This window comes from Acanthopagrus latus, chromosome 19, assembly GCF_904848185.1.
Source record: "Acanthopagrus latus isolate v.2019 chromosome 19, fAcaLat1.1, whole genome shotgun sequence".
Lineage (NCBI taxonomy): Eukaryota > Metazoa > Chordata > Actinopteri > Spariformes > Sparidae > Acanthopagrus > Acanthopagrus latus.
The window spans coordinates 15762143-15786128 of record NC_051057.1 but is presented as its reverse complement, the minus strand read 5'-3'; the positions used below and the strand labels follow the sequence as shown (position 1 = coordinate 15786128).

Sequence of the window (23986 nt, the reverse complement as noted above, 5' to 3'; positions counted from 1 at the left end):
GATGGCGAAGCTCCAGTATTGTTTTGTAATCTATGAAATGACCTGACTTCCCATCAGCATCAGGGTGAGTAGATAATGACTGAATTTTCATTTTTTGGGCGAATTTACCCTTAAGGTAAGTTTAAACAGTAAAATCAGTCTCAGTATTTCCTTCATCAGAGGACCAAGGAGGTGCCAGATTCCATGTTATTTTTCTGCACAATGTCTGTGTATGTTATCTGTAGATTCCAATGTAACTCCAGATTCATGTTAAAAAGCAGAAGCATGTCTAGACTATAATTACGTGGCCACAAATAGCTTGATTTAAGGAAGGCAGCCACATGTTTTACAGTAAGAGTCCTTAAAAGCAATACTTCACAGCTGGCTGTGAATGCTCAACAGTGCTGTCAGGAGGATTTGACTTTTTTTTCCATGCAGAAAAATGCAGCAGCCAAAAATAGGCATTCCACACTGTGAGGAATTGCTTGCAGGATGATATTCTATAGCAGTTCTCCAAAGCCACACGTGGCTCAAATCTTGGGCGGCAAACTCTGAGCAGAGATAAGGAATGCGGCTACCAGCACAACACATTTGGGGCATAATTTGGGCCTGTGCCTAAATCAGGGTCAACAAAACAACCGAGCACAAGCGCCGTACATGTCCAGGGCACTTCTGCACACTCCTCTAGTGTCTCCGTGTGGTGGCACTTTCAAGAGAAGGAGCACTACAGACCTGAAGTGCACTTACGCCATCTTTGAGGTTAAGTGCCTCGCATGTTGTTGCCTCTTCCGCACAAAAATAAGGAGATGCTACCCGAGCGTTTCTAGGGATGGCAAGAGTCTGGACCAGTGTTTTTTTATATTCCGGAGGTAGCTCAAAATGCAGCAGACAGACGAAAAGAGGGGTGCATCCACTGACATGAGGATTCATCTGATCAAAGCAAGTGCACTAAACCTCTCACCGAGGGAGCGCTCGCTGTCTGCAGACAGAGATCCCTGCTGCTGACAGAGTTAAACAGGCTGCAGTGGGAATAACGGGGGGGGGGGGGCGCCTGAACTGTTAACTAGCAGTAAGCATGCTAATATGCTAATGCCACTATGCTAATCACAATTCCCGCATAGGCGCGGGGATTTAGCCCGGGCAATGAGCAATTAAACAAGGGTCAGGTTTCACCTCTGGGAGCAGCCCGAGAGATAAACACAGCTTACGTTAAAGCCACATTGATTGATGTAAACGGAATTTAAAACTGCTCAGATGCGAAAAGACGTAAGGAAAAGATGTCAAACTGCACTCTATATATACTAGAGTGAATATATAGCAGAAAAATGAACTGGGATTTAAACTATTGGGTTGATTGATCCATTTTCAGGGCCTGGTCAAACACAACCAGGCCTCTTTAGGAAAAGGTCTGTTTTCCGAAGGTTGCACTGTATGTCTAACTCGGCTACAGTACATGCTTCTTGTTTAAGGGTCTTTGTTTGTTAATTAAATTGGGAATTTGCTTTTGTGCTCAGTGCACTGCAGCATACATAATTTAATTTTACATCCATAATAACCCCCAGCCCCCGCCCGTAGCTGGTGTCATGGCCCTGGAACGAGTGAACTGGTGCTCGCTTTTGATTCAACTGTAATTAAAGTGGACTGATGGACAATTAGTCTGGTCTAATTTCCAGGATGGCAGTGGTCGTGTTCTCACCTTTGAACCGCAGGGCTTGACACCAGTCTGACCCCCTCGGCTGGTTCTACAGACGGCTGTGTCGGGGTCAGCAGGGTGGAGAGGTCACCCATACTATGAATTCTCAAAGACTTGTTTGCAGCGATTTGACGGATGTGCATTTGTCTGTATTGTTGTCGCCTTTAGGTTTAATGTAGCTTCAGTGACACGCGTCAGGTCATGGAACAAAAACCAGGAATACTCTGGTCGATTTCTCAGTTTTTCTGCAATGGTTTTTAACCACATTGGCCTGCCAGAAAAGTATAAATGAAAGCAAAATTGCAAAATTATTCCAAATCGTTCCATATTCATTTTCTTTGTGATTATGCAGAAGACCCAGATTAGATCCTGACTCTGTGGTGTTAACCTCCAGATTACAGAGGTTAAACCCATAACCAGAGACTCTGGAGCCAAAAGATTTTTTACTCTTAGACTTACTGTCCAAAATGTACCAGCGTGTTCAGCGGCTATTTAAAAAGACTGGTGTTACTACAAAAAGCGTCACACAGCAGATGACTTGACTGTAAACATGTTAAGTTAAAGTGACACCCTTTTGTTAGCAATGAAAACGCCCAAACTAATAAAGGCGCCCCTTCATCTTCTTTAAGGAGAGCTGACCTATTTGTGTTCCCATTGTTTTGGCAGCCTCGTTAAGGTCTTTATGTCAGCTCATCTCCTGCTAATTGTCTCTGGTCCAAAATTAAAGACGAGGCGCCGTTATTTGAGAGTCATTGTTCAATTTCTCAGTAATTCATGTAATTGTTTGATTAGGATTGAGAGCATGGCGTCACATCCGAGCTAGCTTCTGGTTCACCTGTGGATAATTTTAGCAAGACATCGGGACATTTGGTATTTTAAGTTGAAGCATGATATTTTCCTGACGCTAACCAAGTGGTTTATGCACCTAAACCTAACCTGATGTTAAACACAGCATAGAAAATTGAACCTCGAGAAATTTAAAGTTGCAGCTTGGGCTATTACGATATCAGACTATCACAATATCTATAGAAAGTTTGAGAAAAAGCTCAGAAAACTTCACATTCGTCTTTAACTTTATTGTATTTTTTTTCCCTCTTTTCGGCAAACAAATAAAGTGTGGGTTGTGAAAAGAGAGTCTATAATCACAACTGTCAAAAGACTATAAAAAGAACAATTACACTTAATTAATCTTTCCATTTTATGGCTGTTGGCAACCAGCTGTATGGTGCCTGATTAAGAACGTAAAGAAATGATAATGAAATGATATGAGGTAATGTAGCATCTACATGATAGTATCATATGTGTATTATTCACACAATATCAAATTAACATTTTTAAATATTATGACTACGGTCACTATTGGCATATTGGTGAAAGCCCTTAGCTGCAAAATAAAGTTTTAACATACCTGTGGTTTGCATAAAAATACATTGCAAATATTTACTTAGCAGATTCTGAGCCTCTTCCTGGGTTTTACTTTCTATATTCCACATATGACAAATTGGCTACAACATACATACAAACATACATGCTATTAAAATATACATCAGCCTATGTTATCTCAAGTGAAGTGTACTAACATGCTCATTAGATCCCGTTTCATGTTAAACCACCTCAAACGTTTTCTTGTGACAGCGTTAAAGGAAATCGCATCTCAACACTCATCTTATTACCGACGATGCCCATGCTATACATTAATATATTCATGTACATGTCATCAGATGTTCGCTGTTTACGGTCAGAGCACACAAACACAAAGCAAGTCGCCCGGAAACAAATGAGCATTGAACAGCAATTGGGGTAATCAGCTTTCCCCTTGATGCAAATTGTTCGAGGCACTCATTTAAAAACTCTTTTTAAGGAAGACGCTTTCAATTAAAAACTGCCTTGAGGAGGTTTTTTGGCTTCGGGACTGCAAAAATTATTTTATCTTAAAAGTTCAATCCTGCTGTTTACATTATTTTATTATTTAAATTCCCATTAAAGGAGCACTACCTAGTTTTGGGAAATACATTTCCATCAGAGGAGGAATCTTGTTTATATGCTTAAACAAACTAAACATACAAACGCTCATAATTTTAATGACTAAATTAACTGAATAAACACACTGACCTTAAAGAACAACACAATTTTATACTGTTTTACTTTGTTTATATGTGGCGGACCCTGCCACATTTCTATCTCTAAACAGTGTTCTGGTGACCTTATTTTCCTCAAAGAACAGCTTGTTTATTCAGTCTTGGCAAATAATTTATTTATTTCTGACTTTGTATTATTACCTCAGTAGTATTGTAAATATTAAGCATTTGAATTATCTCTCCAAAACTACATAGCGCCCCTTGAAGGTGACAAGAGTCTCTTTTACAACCCAGGTATTGGACATCATGTACCAACAAACTTAGTGATGAAACTCATGCTGGGTTGTCATGGCAACCGGGTGAAGCGCTCACAGTTTGCATTGTACTCTGAATCCCTGGCTCTGTGGAGGCTTGAGCCACACAGACTCTTGACAGGAGGCTTATAAGAAGTCAAAGCCTGTCAAATCAAAAATTCACATGATGAGACACATCATGGTGGGGCGGCCTCACACTTTCTAGCTGTTTGCATCCTGACAAAATGACAGTGTGTTATTCCAGGGGAGAGGCTGGCCTAGCAACAGTCCGACACGAGTCATGAAATCCCGACATATGCTGTTACGTCGAGCACGAACAGCAGAATTTACTCGCATCACGTGTGCCTCTCTTTCCTGAGTTATGTCTTGTTCTGAGAAAACCTCATGATACTGTACACATCTGGATAACAGCAGCAACAACAGCCTCTCATCTGTTTCTGAAGATTAGCGCAAGGGTTCAGTGTACCGGCACGGGAAAGACATTTCTTTGAAATTAAAGAGGATGAAGGAACTCACTTGTACGGCCTTGATTTACTTGTAGTCAGCAGCTCTCAAGGGCGCAGTGATGTAACAGGATGGATATGCACCAACAGGTCCTGCAGGCAGTGAGAAGGTACAGCCAACACAAACATGGACAAAAACAACATTTCAAGACAGCTAAAGGAGAACATGGACATTTGAATTGCTTTTGATTTTTTGGACCAAAAGAAGGGTGAGCTGTGTAACATCAAAATACAGTAAACTGACTTCATAGCATCTGTTTTTAACATTTACCAAACAGCTATTACACCATAGATATGTGCACTTCAACAAGCAGCATATAAAAATGTCACATATGGCTAAAGAAGGAGAGGGTGTTACCTCGAGTGACAGCTGGCTTATCTCCCCAGCTAGCACAGATAGCCAGCAAATTTTTGTTAAAAACACAACACAAAAGTTACTTCACTGTAACTCAGCGATATCGTCTCTTATTAATCAACATGTCAATTCAATTTGTTATTCCATGCTGAATAACTAAATGTGGCAGTTGCTAAATTCAGTCATGACATCTAGCTAGGTTAGCTAGCTTAGAGCAGCAGTTAGCGGTGGGCTCTAGTGGAACTGTGTGTGACACAAGCTTTAGATAACAAATTAAAATGTATTGAATTTTAATCTACAATTTGAATATGTTTTTGATGTCAATTTCACTAATTTAGTGGATCAATCCACATGAATGAGGCAGTGGCCTTGTTTAATTCAGCTAAACTCTTGCTAATAGCAGGGAATAATTAATGCTGCCTTAAAGTGAAGTAAACGTGGTCTATAGGCTTTTTCTCAGTCTGTAATAAACATGGGGAAGTTGTTGATATTCCGAACGGCTTCATCTCTTTTCTGCCCCTGCATTTCCTCATTACGTCACCAGCTAGCTAACTTGCTTAATTGTTAGCAATGCTGAGCAGCATACCGAGCAGCAATACATCTTGAATTAAATAAGCTAATTTAAAAATTGTGAGGGGTTAATGTTAACGTAGCCAGCTCTTCTTAAACACCACAAACCACTAAGGAGATATGACTTAGCGTCAATATAAATGGACGTGTTGGATAATGTAATATTTTCTGAGGTGGTACACAGTTTAATAAGCTTTAGAAACACTGGTTTATATGACTAGTGTTGGTGTGTTAGTGTTTAATGTGCCTGAGCAACCTCTACAACACATATTCAAATGTAATAATTGTAGATTAATTCATCTTTGATTTAAATATACAGGAAATTGTACATGAACAAGTATGTGACATGGTAGTTTATCTTAAATAACTGAAGGCAGAGCTGTTTTTGAGCCAAACTGGCATAAAATTGAGGCATGACAATCTGTTTCAGAGTGGCCATCCGGAAAACATCAAACCATTTTTCCTCCTTTCTATTGCTTCTATAGTAGCTGCTTACTCATTCTTCCATCCGACCTGCTATAGTATAGTCTGTAGCCCTTTGCGTGTTCAGTTTAAACAGCAGGGCTTAGATCCTATGTGAGTTCTGAGAAGCAGCTAGTGTGTGCGAACTGACAGCTGATTGCGCTATGGTTTAATCTTGTTAGGGATTTTCAAAAGTGCTGCGTCCACTCAGATCTGGAGATAGGAGCGCCGCGCAGCCTTTGTGTGCAAAATTTCAACGCTCCCAAAAAAGGGGGACAAAGGGCCCCCCTGGTGATGTCATTCCGCTGTCAGCAAGCAAGCCCTCGCTGCAGGAGAGGGGCCAGGACAGGACATACTGTGACCATCGCTCCCACCACCACCAGCGCCTCACCCCGATGGCCTCTGATCCAACCCCTGGTGTGAAGTTCAAGACCGAAATCTGCATTGGAAAGACATATAGTCTAAATATTTCTGATCCTACAGAGCCTAAATCTGTCCTCTAGAAACTAACATCCCCACGAATGATGCACATATGTCATGTTTTTTTATTTTAAGTGTCGCTCGAGGCGTATTCGATTACCACCAGTGCTATGAAAGTGCAGCTGCCCTTATTTATCAAGATAGTGTCTTGTCTGCACACAACTGACTGTCCATCCCAGTGACACATGATGCAAGAAATAGCTTCACTTGTTACTAAAGTAACTGCTAACAAACATGCTGACAACCATCAGCTTCTCAATGACGGACCGGAGCCGTATGTGCCCTACGAGAACGGCGACGTTGGCCAGTTACACTACTGAGGTGACCTTTGGAGTTTCCTGGTGGATAGATGCTGATAGCATTGATGCTAAGTGTTTTTAACTGCTGTTAAATGTAGTCAGCTGCTGTTAGCTTGGTGAGCAGTCCACGCTGACTCAGCCATGGTTTGCCAGGAGACCACCTCTGTACAGTATTCCCCGTCAGTGAAATTGGCCTCCGTCTTCTTGGAGGCCGTGCTGTCCGGCGGTGTTCACTGGGAGCTTACGGCCGGAGCGTCGGTGACTCAGCGGTCCGGGTGTGGGATTGGGTGTAAGACACATTTCCTGCCTGTTTTTACGGGAAGCACACAACTTTGCTGAAGCCAATTAGATGGATTTGACTAGCCGTTTCAGGGCAACTTTAATGAGACTTACTGTAACGTATTAATGGATGTTTACTGATGTAATTAGTAGTTATGGAGGTGCTTTCTCATGTTCCACACTCTGACACACATGTACTGCACTGCCTACCCTTTAAAGATCTTTGACTCTACTTAACCTCCGTTTAAGACTTAACACAAATTGAGTTTCGGCCCCCCTGGCATTTTTGTGTCTTTTTTAACTCGCAATGTGAGTTGTGCAAGGAATCGTTGAGCCACATTCCAGAAAACAGTTTCATAAATCTCAGCAGTGTAGTGTGTGTGTGTGTGTGCACGTGAACACAGACAGATGTGTCCCAACTTAGAAAACTACACTACACAGCAACTCCTGTTTCCAAGAACATGTAATGTCGCTGAGTTCTCCCCATTTTTAGAGGGTGAATCTGGAGATGGTCTCTTGGCTTATGTTACAGGACATATCACACACACACACACACACACACACAGTGACAAATATACAGGGCTAAGCTTGTGCCGACATCTTACACCTGGTTTCAGATATAGCGTACGCATCCAAGTGTTGTGTGAGTACTTATGGGCATGTATGTCATGTCCATTCATCAGAGGTGACATCCCCCCTTCACTCTCACACACGCCATCAGACACACACACTATTCTTGCTCGAAAAAAACGTGTCAGCCCGTGTGGTGTCCCGTTTAAGTCAGCGTCTCTCCACGTGCCTGTAAATCATTCGTGCGGTCGCCACAACATCAGATGGTCCCGTCGAGCGGGAGGGACAGTTACGAGGAAACGGACAAGCAGACGCAGCCGGTGCTGTGAAAATATGGAGTTTGACAGATTGAAAGACAAACATCCCCTCGGGGGCCACAGGACTCGAGTTGTGAATGACCCCGGTATGCACAACAAGTAGCCGGACTATATAGATCATCAAGGTTTGGAGGGGCTGTAGCTCACTGTGCAGACTGTGGTCACATAAAACACATTTTCATGATTGAGCGTCCTTGTTTAGGGTTCACTGGGTCAAGTGACATACTGATGTGTTATTTGATCTGACGCTTCATCTTACTCTGAATCATCATAATAAAGGATCAGTCACGCCAGCATTTAAAACGAAATGAAATATGAATAGATGATAAAATGCTCCACAGAGGTTTCAGAAAGTTATGAGACAGGAGTCAATGGAGCAACTGCATCTTTTAAATAAACTGCCTTTGCCCCCTTAGCAACCAAGCTACATCAGCAGCACGCCAGACAAAGAAAACGCTAACTGACAATTCAAAGCGCAATTGATTGGAGACCTTTTTCCCTCCTCAGAAGAGGGCAACAAGAAGGAGTCCTCAAATCTGAAAATACGTTTGTTTTGTTAAAAAAATATGTTTTTTTTTTTTTAGCTTTTATGGTTCCCTCGTCTGGAATTCAATGGGTTTTTCCCGTTAAACATCTTTTTAAAAAAGTCTGTAGTTAAAACAAGTTACAAGACAGAAGCAAGATATTTTCCCATTTTGGTCCACCACATAAATATGTCAGTAAGTAATCTGCATTTGAAGCTTTAAAAGAGCAGTTGCTAACATGTGGCTACTTCTGGTGATTTCATCTAACTTGCTGAAAAAAAGCATGTAAACATTGTAAACTTTTGTTTGGAGTTTATCTTCTGCACAAATCTAAAAATCCTAAATTGTCAGAGGAACCACAGTGATGCTGTCGTCCACATTAGCCAACAGAAATACGCTTTACAACACTTTACAATCCTGAGAACAAAGAGGCGAGTTGTGATAGTTGCTGGCGTTAGCACGTTCAAGGCAGGCTAGTGTGCCTTAGCTTTTTAGCTACGCTTAATGAACTATATCTCAGAAAATGTTTGCTGTGTGTCATGAAGTAATGTGTATTCTGTCATGATGATGCTGTATGGTTGCATTTTGCTTCATGCTGCCATTCTACGTAAATGGGTTGTATTCTAAGGACAGAAGCAAAAAGACCTGCTGAAATCACTGTAAGATTGAAAGTAATGTAAACGTAAAGCAGTAGCTCTCTTCTATCAGGAACAATATCTATTAGTAGAACAGTGGGAGGATTGCTAGTCATCTTCCTTCTACCTTCTTGCCTTAATTTAGCAAAAGAACGGTTCGAGGAATAATAATAATTAAAGCAGTAGATAAATCTGCCCACACATGTCATCAGGGTCTTCTTGTATTCTTTGTTCAGACACACAGTTAACCATGGAAGGAAGTCTGGCGAGATGATGATACTTCAGAGCTGAGCCATCCTCCTCATGGAAACCTCCTCTGCTCGAGCATCCGAGGGGCTGAGAGGCCGCCGTGACGTGGGCGAACAGACAGACGCTTCGACCACCTGTGATGGAGTGTTGGTGGATGACTTCACGGCAGCTCTCGGAGGAAGCCATGTGAAATCCATTGACGGCAGAAAAGAGAGGGAGAGAAAAAAAAAAGGGCCGGCCTGGCTCGCCGTCCTGAAACTCTGAAGTAAGTGAAGAGGGTGTCGAAGCGGAGAGGAAGCGTCGTCTCAGGTTTAAGTATGACAGGGAAGTGGTGGGTCTGTGGTGGGTGTTTGCATAGAGCAGCAGCAAGGTGCAATTTACTCCGCTATAAAAACAGTTTTCCATGGGGGATTAGGCTGGTTTTTAATGAAAAACTCTGATCTCTTTGGGCATCTGGACTGAATGATGATATAACAGTTCAACTTGAGGCCTTTATTGACTGTAGGGTGACTGATGTATAGAGACAAGGCCAGTGCGCGGGCTTCTGTTAGCAATAAGTGCCTTTCATTTATATGAGAAACAAGGGGCTTTTGAAGTGGAAAAAACACCACCTCTGCAATGTGTTCATTAAAAAAGTAATTATACTTTTCCCCTGAAAGTTCATCATCCGGGTACTGAGTCACAGCAATTTGAAGCAGGACCCCTGCACCGCACATTTACCCTCTACAAAGAGCTTCAATGAGGACAAAGCACACGTTTTCCCATAAATACCTGAATTTGGCCAGTTAATGATGCCTGCACAAATGGCCCCCAACCAAACTAAATAGCCCCGATTGCCGGTTAATTTATTGGAGACAAGCGCCATACTGAGATCAAACGAGTCGCTCTCGCTTGTAGCACCTTCACTGCAATGAATTTGCTGACCCCACAACCCCTCTGCATATTTCTATAAGGGGCATGGGAGGCCGGAAGAGAGTCGCCCCGAGGTAGAAAAGGGGGTTAGCTCACATGCGGTTTGGGTTTGTATGATGCATGTGTAGCCCAATAAATCAGCTAGTTAGGACGTTTTCTGTACACACACAGTAGCTGAGAGAAAAGCAGCGACAAGGCCAGATACACCAAACGTAAAATAGCTGCAGGGGGAAGAAATGCGCACGAGAACACATGACTTACAGATGCACAGACGTTTGTCTGTCCTTATTGTTCTCCAGGGATGCAATCCTGAAATATTCAAGATAAAAAAAGAACATGCAGACTCTCAAAGACTCCCAAGCACGTCCCGTGTGGCTTTTTTTTTTTTTCCTTATCCTTCAGTCAAGGTGAGGCTTGAGTTTCATTAGCAGACAGCTTTAATGACCAGGTTAAGGGCCTGGAATTCCCACAACTTGAGCATATGAGGAGGATTTAGTTTGGCTCTTTTGTTCCTGACATGAAACGGCACATTGTTAAAAGTGGCCTGAAGGCAGAGTGGCCAGAGTGCACGACAACAGGTTGGGATCACTGACTTGTGCGGGAGTCATTGTTGCTCCAGCATACCAGAGGAAGATGTTTCTAGCGGACCGTTAGCTGATGGTATGCCGCTTATTTTCTACCTACAAGTGTGTGAATTCTCCACAGCAGATGCTCTGACATGGGTTTAGTTTTAACTTATGTTACCAAGACTGAAAAAGTGACATTATGAAACTTCCTCTGTGTAAATTCACACATGCTTCGTGCAAATGGTCTGGTTTATAAAAGGGAGTATAGTGTGAGAACTGGCTGAACGTGTACCGCTGTACAAACATCTGCCTGACCCCTGGTTTGACCTTACGGACAAATCATCTCCTCTTGTGTCCCTTTTTTTCCCCCAGTTTATTTGCCAAAAACAGAACAATTCTTCCTTTGAGGAGCTGTACAGAAGAGCCTGAGTAGCTGCGAGCTACGTTCCAACATGGTCACCTGAGCAGTAAACGTCTGCCATCGTGGACAGCCAGGTACTGAACCCCACTAAACAAACCACACGTAAATCTGTGCTTCCACTAAATGTTTCAGAAATATTGTTCTTATCTGTATCTATATTTTTTCTGTCTTCTTCAGTGTAAATATTAGTATTCTTTATCCTCACTTGGAGGATAAGTTATTCAGCAGTGCTTTGTTGATGGACTGACCCGTGTGAGTGATGGGTGTTTATGTCTCTATACATTACTTGTACTGCTCCGTGGTGCTTACTCGACAGTGCTTGACAAAGATCTCTGTCAGATCAGAACTTCGCTCTGTTAAATTAGATTTCCTGGGAGCAATCAGTACAGTGTGCAGACCTTTTGTTTGACCTCTGCCTGCTTTATGAAAGAAAAAAAAAAAGAAAAAACTAGTCTGTGGCCTCCAGTCTTTTCCCCCCGAGTCGATAAAGACAAACCATCACCGGGGCTGGCCTCTCGATGGTTTTTTTTATAAAAACACGCTAAAAGCTTCCCTCTGTATAGCAACGGCCGGGTGTTTGTCTGCAGTTATTTGATGTGGGTGAATGTGTCAGGGTCACAGTCAGGAGGTCTCCACCCCGCCAGCGATGGACCCCATTGTTCATTGAAGACCCCCCTCTGTGTTATTGAGACATGCTAGTCATCTCCATTATGAAGTGTAATTAGGTTGTTGTGCTTATTAACTCCTATTATCAGAGGAGCCCTGAGATGTCTACATGTGGCTGGTGGTACGGGGCCGGATTCACAGATGGCTGTAAATTCATGTTGCCATCTTGTTCCCAGACTGGCAGCAGGAAAGCAGACCAATGCACAGTTTCTATGAATTTACCTTCCAGACTCCTTAAAGGAACATGGTTTGGGGCCTGTTTTACATTAAATGGTTATATTTAAGATAGACAGATCGATAGATTTGATTTATGGTGCATATTTTGTCAGATGTAAAACATTTCGCTTGGTAATTCAACTGAGATTGGACATGTTTTAGTTTTTCCTTCATGATTAAGTCATCTGCTTAGTTTCCTATCTGGTTACTGGATGATTCACTCTACCCTCTGAGCCACAATGATTGTACTATATCTGCTACTGCATGACCCACAGCTGCTACCTGGGAATCCATTACGTGATGACGCACTCTACTTCCTGATGCACAACAGCCTACTGCTGCTGCTACAGCTGATATAGTTTGTGCTACTACTACTCCTGCTGCCTTCCGGTTACTCGAAACTCACTCAAGCTCCTGGGCCAAGATTGTATTACTGCGACTGCTACCTGAGAGTCAGACTAATTATTTCCTGAGCCGCGATGGCCGTGCTGCTGCTCTACCTAGTGAGCCCAGTGCTGCCCTTGGGAGCCGGGAATCAAACCAGTGACCCTCCGATTACTAGACGACCCTCTCTACCTCAGATTTTTGCTCCTGTTTTCCCAAACGGACAAGAACCTGAGCTGGGTTAACTGATATTCATTACTGGACACACATTGTGGTCCCATGCAGTGATAACTTACTGTTCAGACTGGCAAAATGGCCTTCAAAACTATTTCAAGTCTGTCATGATTGTAAACTAACAACCTCCTGGGATCAAATTAAGCTCTTATGTTCATGTTAATGTGTAGTGCAGGCAGTTCATTTAGTCTTTAGTTAATGGGCTGAAGAATTGAAAACCATCAGTTTAATCAATGTTTGTTAAAATGAGTCACACCCATCTCTGCACTCAGGATTAGTTAATCAATCAAGTAAAGCAGAAAATAACTCACTTAGACTCGATTCCTGTTTGATTAGAGTGAATAACAGTGGCTCACGAGGCAGCGATGATGTGGAGAGATGCTGTCGAAACTTGTAACAAGCATTCCGCTGCATTAGGCTGATAATAGGAGCTCTTCATTTCCTGCTGGGATAAGTGGCCTATGTAATAAAAGTCTTCCTGGTGTCGCTTGTCTTTACCCTGGTGGTCCAAACATCTGGCCAACTTCCACTAAGTTCAGAGTGTAGCTTCCCTATATTCGTGCATCCAGTCGAAGGGAAGCATTAAAGGGGGAGGTGGAGGTTTGAGTCGATTCTCTCTGATTGTTTCTCACTCTGGAAAAAGTAGGAAATTTGATAACAGGTAAAAGTCAAAACTACATTTCGGATGTTGCCACACAACATGTGCACCGCAGGAACGCCTTTTAAGTGAATACATAATGACATGATGATGCAGCATCGCCTCTGGCAGCCCGGTAATTGTTTTCAGGTCTAAGCAAACATGTTAGACTTCATCTGAAAGGATTTCTGTGGTGTTATTGACAAGAGAGCTCGATCATTTCCACTCTGATGCATCTGATCGTTTCAGCGCTCAGACAGCCAGCACTGTCTCGATGTAAACTCACCGTGTATTTATAAAGAGGCGAACATTAATGCCTTAACGTTGGCTGATTTGCTTAATTAGCTTTTTTTTTTAATTAGCACGCTAATAGCTATAGTCAATGAAGCCATATAGAACAACACTCATTAACATTTTTATTTCTTTCCTTAGTAGCGGGTGTTTAACTTTAACTTGTTATGTACAGTTTCAAGAAAGTCTACATGTATACGTGTTTTACTTTTTTACTACAGGCTGCTTACAGTCATTTGTCGGCTTCACATTAATTTGTCTTAAGTGCATTTATATGTGTTGTTATGCACATTTTGAACTAGCGAATGTTGAGAACGAAAACAATGATAGAGATAAACAATCAGCTGAGGTAGAAATGTAAATGTAAATCAATAAAAACAGAGGGCGACGAAGTTTAATGTAAACAAATAAGCAAATAAATAACAATGTAAATATAAAGCATTTGACATTTGTTGCTCAAGTTTCCGATCCAAGTGAGAGATGGAAAATGGCCGCAGTTGAAAACATCCAATCGGTGTGGATATCATTTGATCTGCATCATGTTTTTCACCATTTGAGATAATTTGTCAATTCATTTCACCGACTTCCTCTGCAGTGGTTTAATCACACGCAACTGGAGAATCAGCACCACCAACGAATGGAAATGCACATCAATTCACCTTTTCTTTTGCAGATTTACGTTTGGATGGCAAACTTTTGTTTTCAAACCTCCAGAACAGGCTCAGAATGTGAGGAGAATGTGACTTAACATAACATGAGCAAAATTGAAATCATTAACTTGTCCGTGAACCCTTTTGTCTGAGTTACGTCAAATAGATTTCCAACAGCAACGGTTGTTTTTTAATGGTGTCTGTATAAAGTTTTGGGTCCATCACTAAACTCAGCATTCACCAGAGACTCCAGTTATCCTAACGACGTAAAATACATTTCCCCTTTGAAAACCAGGACTTTACACCCAGCCAACACGACAGTCCTTCTCTCCCGCTCCTCTAAATGACACTTCAGCCAGTGGAAAAGTCAAGATTGCTCTCTCCTCACTGTGGAAGACACCATAATATCAGACAAAGGTCATGACCCAGATACAAACCTGCAGGACACAGTACGCCGTACATTCCTCTCTTATTGACTGTGTGAAGTCAAACCTCCACTGGATCCAGGGACTGACCTCTTTGGAAGCTGAGGAATGAGGAGCCGGTTGGCAGGTGAGGGGATGAGAAGCGGGTGACACATGAACCCAGAGTCCGTCCTCCTCTGTGGCACCGAGCCCGAACCTCTGAAGGGGAATGTGCAACCATAACACGCCCTGCTAGAGAGCAGCAACCTGAGACGTTCTCCTTATAGACCACCGTAATCAGGAATATTCTTCTTTGCTGGAAACGTGAGGATGAGGCAAACGTGTTTGTGATCCTACCGAAGAGTGACTGTTTTCTTCAACTTTTATTTAACCAGGCAAAATGTTTCAGGAACAAATCTTTGAATTCTTAATGAATGAGAACAGATAAATTGAGAAAAAATGAAAATGAAGTTTAAATAGTAATAACGCAAAGAAACTTTAAAATTAAAGACAGTTGGAAGCGGACAACATCAGCTGTCTGAGAACGTCAGACCGGAGCCACAGCGGAGCATCAAATTGTTACGGGTCAAAGGTCATCCACTGTCCAAGAGTCAGTGGACGGGCCTTAAAAGATCAAGGAGGAGCTTTTCAAACCCAACAACAAAGACCACGTTCAAACAAAGACAGGAGTCAACCACTTGTTATCCAGCCCAGTATGACTTGAAACTGCATCTGTTTTGGACAATTAAGTGCAAAGGCAGAAAGTCTGGGTTTAGATACAAAGGTTGTCGGATCAGATTCATGCAGGAGCTGTTCACGGATTCAAAATTAACCTTTGAGTTATTATCATCAGGATCTTTTAACCACAACCGTGCCTTAATCTTCATTTATTTGCCATATCCACAATTTTTCCACAACCATACAATAGCTGGCATTCACAGATGTTACGCAAACAGATGTTGTTTAAAGGTGTCTAAAAAGAACTCTTAATCTTGAGTTACCAGCACGAGTCGTACAGTTGGATTATTAGTGGTTATGTGACCCAAACAGTCAGAGTACTTTACTGTATATTAGCTGCTTAGCAAGTGGGCAAAGGCACACACACACACAGAGAGTGTGAATGTTTGGGTGGTAAGTGTCCAATTTCTCCAGAAGGTCTGGCTCTTCACCCAGCGCTCAGAAAAAGTGTTTTTGTTTTGATTGAGATGATATTAGACATAAAATAAGGAGATTTCCACAATTATTGGAGGTTAAGTTTCAATTTGCTGAGGAGAGCTGAGGTGTTTGGTCAAAAACTAAAAGGTAAAAGCTTTTAAATGAGCCCTGATTTTACATTAGTTTATCACAGATACTCATGTTCCAAAGGACAAGATTGAATGTCGATGCTCAACACTGACTCTGTCTCCACTTTGGTTTTGCTACTCCCTCCTTGATCTCTCATGAAATTATTTTGTTCTCAGCTAAATGATATTTTACATCTTGTATGCACTTTGTAAAGCACCTTGAACAACTGTATTGTCTGTAAAATATGCAGCATAACAAAATTCCGTCCTCGTATCTCTGATCTGATTTCACCTCTGATTTCAGCTCAACCACGATATGTTTATCTAACCACATGTTTAGGAGCCGTTTCCCAAACCTCAAAGCAGAAAATATCAGGAAATGTTCTGGAAACGTGAATTAACGCCATCGATCATTTCAAACGAGCTGAACAATCTGTATTTGCAGTATTCTAAGCTTTATGCTGCTCTCTGTTTTCTTCATGTCCCACATGGTTCTCCTGCAGGATAAAACAAACGTCTCAAATTTGTGAATACCAAATGTGATGTTCACGCTCAGCACGATGGTGAGTCAAGGTAGCTGCTCGCTGTTTGATTTCCTCTGAAAGGTCCCTGTTGGCTGGCAGAAGGAGATTGATTGCGACATCAATGCAAACCACCAGGGCACACTGCGCCGTCTGATGGAAATACTGTTTAGTGTGGAAGACGCTGAGGTTAAAAGGCTCGTGCCACAGTGGGAGAAGAGGATGTGGGAGTGGTACTCAACAACGAGTCTCCTCGGCGTCTCTCAGACAACAAAGAGACACGGGGCGCTGTCTTTTGACGCTGCTGATCTGTCATTTACAGAGTATCACCCCAGAGGTTCGAACCATGAATGAAAATGTCAAGTGGAATTTCTGCTGAATTTCACCACCTTAAACCCCCTGAAGCCACCATCGTTAAACCAGTTATCCTCCTGATATTATTTAATACAGGACGCGATAACATTTAAACCGTGTCTCTGTAGTGATTGTGAGATTGTGGATGTTAAAGTTCATCAGTTTTTTTTTTATTTCATGTTCTGGTCTGTAAATGTCTGACTAGATAGCATCGCAGGATTTCAGTGGCCGATGATGAGAGAGGCGTGGAGAGGATAAACATCATCATGGCTCTGCTCATGTATGATCCTTAGGGCCTCCTTAGTGTCCACATTACGTTTCCTTCTAGCGGAAAAGCGTTGACGGTGCCCTTGGAGGCGCACTTGTCAACCTTGAGACCTCAAAGATAGGGAGGATTTTGAAACCAAAGCAGGGCTCTGGGGGTCCTAAACACCCCCCCAGATATTGTGTTTTTGTTTCCTGTATTCTGGTCTAATTTAAAGAATGAAAGTGTGAACTGCAGCATAAAGTCGTATTTATCACTTGTCACTTTTTACGTGTCACCACCCTGTGTTTTGACACAGTCCCTGATTGTCCGAAAATCAGACGTGGCAGATTTTACAGCCTTTTTCCTTCAAAACTTTACAAATGAAATGTGAATTCTTCTCCAGGGCGTCTGAAATGTGTTCAAATATTCCTCTGTGTATTTCTCTCACTGAAGAGGTGCAACAGAACAGCAGACTACACATTGAACTGTGCCAGAAACAGGTTATGATTACTAAAAGCGGGAAAATGTGTGAAAAAAATTGTCTCAAATCAGAGGAAAGACAGGAGAATTGTGACCCCAAGAAGAAACCTGAAAAATGGCAAATGAAAAATTGGAGTCTTCAGGGAAAATCAGAAGGGTTGGCAAGTAATGGAGTGCTGTGTTGAAGAGAAAAAAAAAACCTGCATGTTGGTTTTGATTAAATTAGTTAACACTCTTGTAACAGAGGGTCGAATACACGGTTTATAACAAGCCACAATATGTAGGTTGATAAAAACTCTCATCAGCAGAAGTCAGTGTCCGGACGATCTGCCCCCACAAATGGACTTTTCTGTCTTCTGTCTCAGGATCGGAAAACACGGCAGAGACAAGCTTTTTTTCTTGGCTACCATGGTGACGGACCACAAGTCCCGACCGATCTAATATATGTATGGTTGCATGAAGAAGAGCAACAGTGACGACCTCATCGGCTCTCTGAGAGGTTGAGATCATGAAGCACTCAGAGCAGCCGCATGAAAAAAGAGCTCTGGAAAGAGAGCGTGCTGTGTACGCTCCGTCCTCATTGACAGGAACATACGAAAGTACAAACAACTCAGACGGTGCTGGAGAAAAACATTATGTGGACACAAGCCTTCAGTCTGTGCTCAGCCTGAGAGCTGCAGAAAATGTTCTTTTTAAAAGGCTCCTTGAAAAAGTGGGAGCCATTTTGGACTTCTGCATGCCAGTCGGTAATAGCCCATTATTTAAACATTCAATGTCGGACACAGCCACAGATGTGGTCCAGAGAGGGGCTCATTCAAGGATACAATTTTCATTATGTTTTACCCAGATTGTGATTTTACTTTGTTTGTCGAACTTTTTACCAAGTGGTGGAGGACGGAGAACAAGGTTTTTATTGGAAGCTGACAATATTTTCCACTCTTCTTCAGCATTATTACCAGGAGGGGCAGTTTTAGCGAGAAGATCTCTGATGTGATCTGCAAGTTACTCATTAATATGAGCCGTGCAACTTCCATATTTGTTAGACACAGTTCCTATTTCTAAAAGTGGAACTGGAATTTGATCTGATCTGTCAGCAGAACAAATGCACCCAAGCAACCTTTGTTTTCTTTGTGGCAGAGTCAAACCAGCTCTTGGATGAGCTTTTCGTATATTTTTAACAAGGTCACAGACCCAGAACTAAGTCTGGCAGTTCTTGGTTGTGGCACGTAGTGATCTGAATCTCTGGAGCCTGGGGTCGGTGTTAGCTAACTACTGTGGCCTCCTTCTCAGCATAGCCAGTGGTTAGGTGAGGCGATGGTTCATCTGAAGAGGGAGCTGCTTGGTACAGCAGCCATTCCTGGACTCAAGAACATTAACATGGAGCTTCTGAACAATCTCCACTGTCCAGCTGTGTGGTATATGAACCCATCAGGAATTGTTACTGCTAGCTAGATGATCATCATCATCACCCTGAAAAAGTGTCTCACCATTGACTCTTTTTAGGCTTTTACGGGCACAATGGATTTTGGATATATGTGGGAACAAGCTGTCAGTCAGGATAGTGTTGTTTGTGTGAAAACAGAAGCCAGCGGTGAGTTACCTACACTAACGTAGTTTTAGTGCCTGAACTAAACCGAACTGCAGCCGTACAACAAAGGTCCAGTTTGCCTGTTGCTGGTACACTGCAACAGTCGTCTTGCCTTGGGAACGTGATTTACTGTACTAAACGGATTTGGGAGTCGCTGACAATTGGCCTATTCAGTTTTTTTTGATATGAGGATGTGAACGCATGAGAGGAAAACTGTGCTTCTCTTTCTGCTCATGAGTTTTTTGTTGTTTTTTTTAACACTGGATAGTCATCCGGGGGGGTGTCACGGTAGGAGGATACAGGAAATTGTGACATGAAATTATATGCGAATGAAAACACGTAATTGTGAATGGAAAGATTATCAGTGTCAGTTATCACTGCAATAAACAGGATAATCCATCTTTGTCACCCCTCCTTGCGCTCAGTCACCACCACCAGCAGACCATTAACGACGAAGCCCTGGAGAGGAGATATTGTATGAAATAGGTCTGAGGCTCCAGGCTCCTATCTGTCTCTTACTTTGCTTTTCCCTTGAACCCCTTTAGCCCCACTGAGCAAATAAACATTAACAAAGAAAGAGACTCAAACAGCGGGTTGTTGTTCCCAAAAAGTGGAAAAATAGATGGCCGGCGGGGCACCACCACCCATCCAACCACCTTAAGTATCATCCGCCGCGGCCCAGACAGACACATCAAACGAGCAGAGCGGATGATTCCTGCCCTCCCTGAAGACTTACTGTACTCTCTCCCCATCTGCCTCGCTGAGCATCTTAAATGGATCTGCCCATTGACCTGAGTGGGCTCATAAATCACAGAGATGGCTTCCAGAGGTGGGTTCTCTGAGAGGTAAAAGGTTCGGCAAATTGACCTTTTTCTCCTCCTTTTTGAGCCCCCCGATCCGAGATTTTTTTTAAAAAACGGGGAACACTCCTGCTTCCCCGTCAAGATTTTCTGGCCCGCACGAGAAATGTGTCGGGACAGATCGGGTTACAGTTTGTGTGTGTTTGCGCTCCTGCTGCTGAATCCTCTGAACACAAGAAGAGCTTCAGTACGACAGAGGAGAGAGCGTTTAATCCTCGTTTTTTAATTGAAAACCAAAAATCAAACGATCCACAAGCACAAACAAAATGTTGTGAGAAATGAGAACAACCAGTACAAGCAAATAGTAAATGTGTACTTACTGTCTGTCTTCCCTTTTCACACCTTTGTCTGCTTCTATCAGAGGGAGATGCTCGACTTTTGTAGCCACTCCATTTATTTGATATCACTAGTTACTATTTTTTACACATAAGACAAAGGAAGCGCTTATAAACGATCATTCTTTCATAGATTAAACTACCCAGCAGTCATCAAATACAGCTGAAATTTCAATTAGTCACCTGATAGTGAAATTAATTGCCATCTACTTTGATAATCACTTATATAATTTTTCATGTAAAACATGGTTTTATGGTTCCAGCTTCACAAAAGTCAAGATTCGCTGCTTTTCCTTTTAATTATTTCAATAAGTTATAGTTTTTCTATTCATTATTCTCACAAGTCTACACAGGATAAATCATTTTAACAATCAATTCATAGAGAAAATAAGCAGCAGATTGATCCACAATGACAAAAAATATTAGTTTCAGTCCTATACATAAAACTATACACCTGAACCAACAGCAACAGTAAAATCGTGTTTCTTACATAACACAATATGTAATTTCTGCTCCTTTTAGCAGAACAGTACAAAAGACATTTGTCAAGTGTTGTGTGGTGAGGGCCAGGTGGAGGGGGGAGACGGTGCAGATCAATAACCTTCTGGAGGAATAAACACCTGGAGTCACATCCTTTTCTGCATGTATGCAAAGCAGTTTACTGACAGGAGGAGAGTTCAGAGATTAGTTTGAACTTTTAAGTTTAAATAGTGGACCTGACTGCAAGCAGTGATGGTGGGTGGAGCTGACCTCCACTGTCAGGTGTTTATGTTCTGTCATGTTGACTGTCAACTGGACACGGAGACGAAATATGCCTTCACTTCATGTACGTAACGTTACAGGGTGGAGAGGAGGTAAAGAACAGAGAGAACCGGTGTGTCTGGTGACAACAACCACCATCGCTGATAGAAATCTAGCTCTAACTCTCCTGGAAGTGGCGACCAACTGAAACGCACCGTTACCTTGAGTGAACTTGTGGATTTAATAAGTAATACGTGATAAGAAATACGCTAATAATATCATCTGTAACAGGGTAACAGTCACAAGGGACTTTTTTCTGCATGTAGCTCTCTAATCTTTCAATACTTTAATGCCATTTCTTGAGGAAAATGTTTTTGTCTTTCACATGTTCAGTCCATGACTTTTCCTTCCAACACCGATCATATCAGAGAAGGATTCATTGGATGGTATTTACGGGCAGTTTTTACAAAACAAGATGCAGACTGAACAGACTGAACTGAGATTTTAAACTAACACTGGCTGATGGCTGACACGGATATACAGAACCAGATCAGTTTTTTTTTTTTGTGCTGCGGTGAGGCGAGTTGTCAGAAAGGTGCTGAAATATTCCCGTAAAATGTGTTTCAGCTGTGGTTTTTTAGGTGAAGTAGTTTCTACAAAAGTGAGGCTGCCAACTCCAGAAGGCACAAACTGTTCAGACACACTAAGACCAATTTGGGTTGAAACATTTTTACTCCACGTAAGAGGAGGATTACATTCTGGTATTTTTTTATTTATTTTTTTTTTGGTGAGGTTGTTCCTGAAGAGCTGTTTTTTAGGGATTGCTAATACCAGACCTCTGAACACACCTGTTTTATGTTTCTCATCTCCACTTGTCTTCCATTTTTGACCACTGACAAATAAGGTATTTTTCGAAAGTGTGCATCCAGTTGGCAAAGCTTTTCAAAGACAGTGGTGAGTATGATTGCACTGACTGAGTCATTTTGGTCAAAGCTGCTGGTTAGAGTTTGCTTCGATTGTTCAGGATGATGCTTTTGAAATAAGGAGAGAATAGACTGTCTATGTGGACGTGATAAACAAAAGAAACTTGACAAATAGAAAAACACAGTAGCGCAAAACCCTGAAATGATTTTGATGTGCGAGAAGCAGAAACCCAATTTATAGAAACGTGTTCGGTATATATCCACTAACACGGCCACTAGGTCAGCTCCCCTCATCACTATTTATGAAGAAAGTGATAATTCTGGCTTGGCGGCTCGCACCAGTCAGTTTGGCGCTGGCACCCACATCCACGATTACCCAGGGTGCCCAGCAGAAGGTCAAATCCTGCAAAGAGGCCAGGTCTGAAATATGCCTGTGTTCAGCCTAATGACCCACAGCACAATTAACACTCCGCCGCTCAGCGGGTCAGCGCGCGTATACGGACGTGTTTATTGGATGTTGGCTTTGGTTCCCCGGTGGACCCTGTCGCGCCCCAGCTGATCATCTTCCAGACTGGAGCTGGAGGCACTCCAGTCTGACACATGCACAGTACAGTGGAGGCCAGCAGCCACACACACACACACACACACAGATGGAGGCTGACACACATAGCAGCACAGAGGAGCCAATGAGACGCCAGGAAAAGTCAGATTCAAGTGCTATTTTCATCCTCACGTGAGAGAAAAGCTTTGTTTCACTTTCTTTCTTCACTTCCTCTCCTAACAAGGTCTTTTTTTTTTTTTCTTTTTTTGACGCTCAAAATACAAAGGTGTGAAGCTCGAAAAGTTATGCAGGCTGTTATCATTTATTTTCCACATGGTTTCACGTACAGTAGAGCTCCTCTCGGCGCTCCCGGGGTCACAGCAGGCAGCTGTCCGGCCCCAGCTGACTGGTCAACAGTACAGCAACTGTGGATTTACCCTAAAGACAACCCTCTCTGGTCATACAATCACACGTTTGCTGCTTTTATCACCCCTGTCTCACATCCCACGTTAAGAAACATAATGCAACTGACCCATTTCTCTCACAAAAGTAGCATCTTTTCCATCTCTGCGGACCAAGCCGTTAACTGGGCGCGACTGCCTTCAGAGGGGATGCTCTACACTCCGCATTCAAAATCACTTAAGCCGCGTGAATTTAAATCCTTTTGTCCTTTATTGACTTTTGGGCTCACGCTGCGTTCTCTCGCTCACTTGCAGGAAAAAAAAAAAAAAAGAAAGAAAGATGGCAGGAAGGACGGTCACTGCAGTTTCAGGAGAGCGCGTTGGAGAGGAGAAAAAACAAAAACACCTGCACACACGCCACACCTGTCCTCGAAGATGGCGAAAAAACTCTTACCCCCCCTCCCAAGACTCATCATGCAGCTCGGATCACTTCTTTCCTCCCATGTGTTGAATGTGCAGACACCCCAATGTGCCAGACCCCGCGAAGCAGGTGCACCTCGCCGAAGCCAGATTTTAGACCCACCGTCTCCTAGCAACAACACCAGAAGAGGAGAGCGCCACCGGCTTCCAAGGGCTACCGCTATTTACCAAAAAAAAACCCTTCCTCTGGCTTTGTTTGGCTCTTTTGGTTTAAAAAAAGAAAAGGAAAAAAGAAAAAGAAAAAAAAAAAAAAAAACTAGGCCACCGGTTCTGGTGCACCAGACTGAACTGGTTAACAGATAGAGGACAAATTAGTGTGTAGTTGTTTGTGGTTTGCAGCAGGTGTGAGGTATAAATGAGCGGAGGGGTGCTCGTTGGTGCTCTTCCAGGTGATAAGCAGGTCACAGAGCCACGAGGTGAAGTTTTTCCGGGCCAGATATCCTGCAGACTGCCTCCAGCCAGTCTGTTAATGCACCTCATTATGGAACCAACACACACACCGGCTGTTTACTTTGCCCAGGTTGCTGTTTTAATTCCGACAACC

At 42.6% G+C, this 23986-nt stretch overlaps 1 long non-coding RNA gene across 3 annotated transcripts; it reads left to right on the top strand.

Moving 5' to 3' along the window:
• Window positions 1-4124: 4124 nt before the first annotated feature.
• Window positions 4125-23927, top strand: LOC119008249. 3 transcript variants are annotated; one of them, XR_005071367.1, is made up of 4 exons: window positions 4125-4677; window positions 9295-9572; window positions 11158-11280; window positions 23278-23927. It is a non-coding gene; the product is annotated as an uncharacterized LOC119008249 (long non-coding RNA). The 3 variants fall into 3 exon arrangements; XR_005071365.1 differs by lacking the exon at window positions 4125-4677 and adding an exon at window positions 4684-4776 and having other exon boundaries at window positions 23278-23924; XR_005071366.1 differs by lacking the exons at window positions 4125-4677; window positions 23278-23927 and adding an exon at window positions 4684-4776 and having other exon boundaries at window positions 11158-11281.
• Window positions 23928-23986: the final 59 nt, after the last annotated feature.